Source organism: Pygoscelis adeliae, unplaced genomic scaffold (assembly GCF_000699105.1).
Source record: "Pygoscelis adeliae isolate BGI_AS28 unplaced genomic scaffold, ASM69910v1 Scaffold174, whole genome shotgun sequence".
Classification (NCBI taxonomy): Eukaryota; Metazoa; Chordata; class Aves; order Sphenisciformes; family Spheniscidae; genus Pygoscelis; species Pygoscelis adeliae.
The window spans coordinates 5,251,881-5,257,902 of NW_008824676.1; positions in this window are offsets into that span (position 1 = coordinate 5,251,881).

The window sequence follows — 6,022 nt, forward strand, 5'->3', positions numbered from 1 at the left end:
GGGGGGGCCCTTGCCGGGGGCCGGGGCGGCGGAGCCCGCCGCCGGGCGGTGAGAGCCGGGGGAAGGGGAAAGTCGGGGCTCCTGCGGTGGGTTTGGTACAGGGCTGGCGTGACCGCGGCTGGGAGAGGCGGCGTCTGCGTTTCAGAATATAGACCTGGAAAAGAGGAGGGAAAGTAAAATTAAGACAGCTAGAAAATGAGCTAAAAGCTTGGAGCAGAAGAAAAGGAAAGACCTGCTCTACACCATCCCAGAGGCACCTGCAGAATTCTATGGACTTTTCCCACTCCTCCAGTAACCCGGGCTTTGTGTACTCAGCAGTGACACTGCTCAAGCGTGTCCCTGAATCTGCTGAGCACCAGCATCTTCATCCCCTCGACCTCTTCCAGTTCAGCAATGATGGCTTCAGAAGACAGAATATTGTCTCTGAGGGCCGTGAGAGGGTGCAGACATACGCTACCGAAAAGACACTTAGGCAAATGACACTAGATTGGGAAAACACTCACCTTCCCATCTGCGTGTCACCTGTGTTCCTTCTCTCCCAGCGGGTCGGAGAGCAGTACCAGAAGTTTGCCTTTGTATCTGCTCATCCCAAATTGTCTTGCCTTATGCCTCACCTTTGTGCGGTGGGACAGAGACCCACCGGGATTCATCACATGGCACTGCAACAGAAAATGTCAAAACTCGTTTGGAAAAGCAGAGCGGAGAATGAGAACAAAGTGAAATGCCCCAAGGCTCCCAGGGCAGCTGTGTGGTGCTGAACGGGCAGGAAAGTGCAACCTGCACCTACCATCTCTGCTGCATTTAAAGCTGGTAAAAAGACAAGGGTCAAGGTACTGGGATGGGAGTTCAGGCAGGAACTCTGGCCCACTAATTATAATGGTATTGATGAGCTAGGAACAGTTGAGTTTCAGCTATATGAATATTTCGATGAAGAGCTGGGGAATAAAGACACAGGAGGGAAGTCAAACTATTGTGCTCTAAGACAGGAATTGTGGACATTGAGAGTGAGGACGGAAGGGGTCCAGGTGGGCACTGAAATGGGCTAACGGGGCTATACTTTGAATCTCTGCTGCTGCTGAGGCAGTGAACCCATTTCTCCCACCATGCAGATGGGTACCTGAATAGCTGGACTGCTGGGGATCTGAGATGAGTGTGTCTCAGGTGCAAAAGTTTCACTTTGTATAAATGAAGTGACCTTTGTTAAGTGAAGGGAGGGGGTGACAAAGACAGAGGTTCATTTGATCATGTACAGTCACGAGGGGTGCAGCAGTCAAGTTCATATGCCTGCCCCAATGGGTATTTAATGATTTCATGTGGAACAGCATGAACAAAATATTCAGTATTTATTGGCAAAGAGGCTTCACCCTGAATCTCCCAGCCCAGTGCTGAAACTGCCAACCTAAAATAGTCACTTTCTTACTATTTCTCCCTGGCTAATGAATATTTAGTTAGTTCTACGAAATGAGTTTCTGCATGACAGACCTAGATAATCACCTCCAAGTATGCTCTTGGGCTAGTGGCAGTGGTAAACTGTTCCTGCTCAAATCCTTCCCCCAAATTGGGCAGAAGGAGATTTGAAGGCAAGCCTGCCGCATCACAGCAGGCTATGGTAAACACCAGGGGATTCAGTTCCCTTTTTTTGTGTGTTGCACAGGAAAGAGCTGACATGACTTTAACACCTAAATGCACGAAGAGTAGCACAGCTCAAAATCCCATTTACCTCTGTTTCTGAACGGCATCGGGCTTGAGCTCCTTTTCCCCTCCTCTGATTTCCTCCTGACTAATTTAGACTTTGTGGATCCTACTCTTAAGTGCCTAAACCTTCCTACCTGCAACTTCATGCCCAAATCAGAGCTGCAGGTCCCACAAACTGGAAAGGTAATTGAGTGTCAGGTCTTATGCTGTGCCTAGGAAAACTGAATTTATCCCACAGGTGGTTTTGAAGACATTAAATAGGTTATTGGCAGATAACGACATTCTGTCTAAGCGGTCCTTTTATTTAGTCCATTTGGACAAACAAGATAATCTCACATCAGCTGCATTTACATACATTCGGTAAATATTTGATATTTCACAGCTCAGCTGTCCCTGGCCTGAAATACCACTGGTGGGACAGAAATAATCCTTATAATACTGTGAGAAGACAACTGGCCCCATATTCTTAGTGATGACTGAATACGTGTTACTGCTGCAACAAGGCTTCTGGCTCCCAATTGGCTTTGTAACCTTCATTCACCCACAAAACATTTTACTCTTTTTAACTTTCTCTTTGCATAGTTTAAAACAAATCTTTGCTATGTAACCAGTGGCTGACTCTGTGCTGTTGTGCTGGTATGGGCTGGGAGAGAGTTAAATTTCTTCACAGTAGCTAGTATAGGGCTACGTTTTGGATTTGTGCTGAAAACAGTGTTGATAACACAGGGGTGTTTTCGTTATTGCTGAGCAGTGCTTACACAGAGTCAAGCCCTTTTCTGCTTCTCACACCACCCCACCAGCGAGTAGGCTGGGGGTGCACAAGAAGTTGGGAGGGGACACAGCTGGGACAGCTGACCCCAACTGGCCAAAGGGATATCCCATGCCATATGACATCATGCTCAGCATATAAAGCTGGGGGAAGAAGAAGGAAGGGGGGTACGTTTGGAGTGATGGCGTTTGTCTTCCCAAGTAACTGTTACGCATGATGGAGCCCTGCTTTCCTGGAGATGGCTGAACACCTGCCTGCCCATGGGAAGGAGTGAATGAATTCCTTGTTTTGCTTTGCTTGCGTGCGTGGCTTTTGCTTTACCTATTAAGCTGTCTTTATCTCAACCCATGAGTTTTCTCACTTTTACCCTTCTGATTCTCTCCCCCATCCCACTGGGGGGGAGTGAGCAAGCAGCTGTGTGGTGCTTAGTTGCCAGCTGGGGTTAAACCACAACAACTGTGCAGAGAAGTTTCCTGTTAAGAAACATTTACTCATCCTAAAATATTACATAGTAGTTCAGTGATTTGAGAGACATTGCAGAAAGTCATCAATTGCAACCCTGAACTTGAATCTTATGCTAATGATTTTGTGGTCTGCAGCAAAGCAAATAATCGTGGAAATCTAACCATTGGAATGTCTTGTTTAGTGTAGCTATCACAGAAGTATGATCAAAGAGATTTCTCAGTAACCTAATGATTAACTTAACTGATTTAACTTTAAGATGAAGAACCCTGAAGAAAACCCAGTCCACATCTATTATTTACCAAAAGAAAATAATTCCACAAATTAAGTAATAGGTTTGTAAGAAATGGACGACTGAAGTTTGGAACGTTCAGAAGACCTTGAGGACACCTTCTAAAAATCATTATAATGAAGGCACAATCAGTTTAAAGTCTTCTGAGACACACACACACTCACTCACCTCCCCCTGGAACCTTTAACTGCCACCTCCCAGCATAAAATGTTATTAATTTCTACCTTCTGCTGTAATTATCCCATTTACTCTTATCCTCCCTTTGCTTCCATTTTCACATTCTTCCTACCATATCTTATTTCTGAAAAGCCCTTCTATCATCACTCAGTCTTCAGCTTTTTCTTAACCCAAAGATTCTTACTGGTATTAAGCTTCAAATGAAAGTCGGTGAAGCAGAGATGTATCTCAAAATGCAGAGATGCAGACAAATAGGCTTTTGGACAAACAATAAAGGCGTTTTGTGAAGGAAACTAAAGACTGATGATGAGCAGTGGGGAGAAAGCTCAGCTAATGAAGATGTGTTATTAATCATATTTTTCATTTTTGACAACTTCCCTCCAAAGAAGAAAGACTGGATCATGAACCAGATTTTCAATGCAAGAAAATTAACAGAAAGGATACCATTGGCTTTCGGTAATGCTGGATAAGGCACTTGTTTTTGGAGAATCAGTGTAAAGATGTGTCAGTTTGAGGTGAACTCTGGATTTGCTGAAGGGAACGAATGGTTATCTTTTCCCATATTCAGGAAGTCAGAAGGACTTTGAATACTCAGTAGGCATTTCTCTGCAATTCCTATAAAAAATCCATAACGCCTGTTCACCTGGGATTTATTTTCACACCCCTTTTTTCTGCAGTGGGAACTTAATACTCATTCAATAAAATCAGATGCTCTACATGCAATTGCACCTGGAAAGTCTTCATAATTGTGAGAACAGTCAGCCCCTTGTCAAAACTTCGCAACTAGTTTTCTGAACAATCTGGTGCTGACTACTTTCATGAGACGATTTGCAGACACAAACAAGTGGTGATGTTTTAAAATCTAATGTCTAAAGGCTTCTTCAGTTGTAAATGCTTTCCAAAACTAGCAAGTACACCCTATTGGTTTCCTATAATAAAACAAGGCTAAAAAAAGATTATGATAGGAGTTGAATCCTGTAGTTCCACATCATCTGTACAATTATAAATACGCTCTCCCTAGTGTAAGTACTGGGCCACATCCAAGTTCCTAGTGCCAGTCTTTCCCCAAATACATTGGAAGTGATGCTGCAGCCCGTTAGCACCCAGCCTTGGGCCCCACATCTGTGGCATGAAGGAAGGCAGCCAAAGCTGTTGCATGTGCTGAAGACCATCGTACTTTTTAAAGCAGCAATAGGTGGTGACTGTTCTCTCTCATTTTCATAAGGCTAAGTGCCTCTTGCTCGTTGAACTTTTTCAACACAAATGATGGATCACAGACAGCAAAACCAAGGAAGAGAAAAGAAAGGCCAGGAACCCAGCAGAAGAGCATCTAAGAAACCCTCATACTATGCTCTTTCCACTATTCATTTCCCATAGTGGCTTCATAAGGCTCCAATAAAATGGCCACCTTCTAAAAATCTGTGAGACCACAAAGACAGTTCAACTCAGGCATTGAAGTTCCAGGTCTCAGGACGTTCGGGGAAAAAAACTCATCAGATCTGTCAGTTGCTTCCTGGTGGATAATCTCAGCGAAAGAAAGCCGGTTCATAGGTGGGATTTTTCTAAACTCCAAGAAACATAGCCACAAAAGCACAGAGATTAGCTGCCATTGGAAACTTATTTTTACTAATACATTATCTAGAAAAACACTGCAAAATATTATTTGTATTGTTTTGGCCAGTTCTCAAACTCAACATCTCTCTTTTGAAGGAGTGTGAAGTCAGAATTATAACTGCTGCCCAACATACCAGGCAAGAGAAGTGCACCCTGAACTGGAACTACTCCTTTCCTTCTCTTATACATTCCTGATTTGACATGCCCTACCCATTCTGACTTTTTTTTTTTTTTTTTTTGGGGGGGGGGGGGGGGGGCCCCCCCGGCGTCTCCTACAATTGCTTATCTCAAAAAAAAAAAAATCCTTTGCACAACGTAATAGTTTAGAGTTTCTAGTCCATTTTGTTACAACTCTCCCATCATTCAAATTCAAAATACAGTGACTCATCTTTTCATCTAAATTTTTTTGCCTCCTGTGTTCCATGCCTTTCCTTCCTGCACAAACAGCATACAGGGTGACTGTAACGTGGAATAATCTTTCAAATTGAAGGCGGGAAGTATTTCAGATTGTATCTTTTCTTTGGTACTTTGATAATGTGATGCAGCTTGGTCACAAGGAGGAACTAATGCTGAAAGCTAAACTCTTCTGCTAGATTTCGGTGTGTGTGGAAAATATTGCAAACATTAATTTGTGCCTGGATAGTCACAAAGATTAGCTACATTTCGTTAATGCTGACTTTCCCCAAAAGCCCCTTCTCAAAGCACAATTAGGAATCACTAACGTAGCTTGCTTATAGAGCTACTTCTCTTATTTTGTCCGTCAGTGATGGAGGCGTTCTTGTCTATCAGAATTGCTGGATAGTACTTTAATTTAGTGAATCCTACATTCTCTTCCCCCAAGTTACTATTCCCCAGATAGTCAGATAGACCATAGTGTGGTACTGGATGTGAATGGAAGCCTCAACTGGACAAATACATTGACATGAAAGGAATGTTGTGCTATAAAACTTCTCTGTATCAAGTCCAACAATATAGACTTTAATTTACTTTGATGAAAGAAAGCTAACTACAGC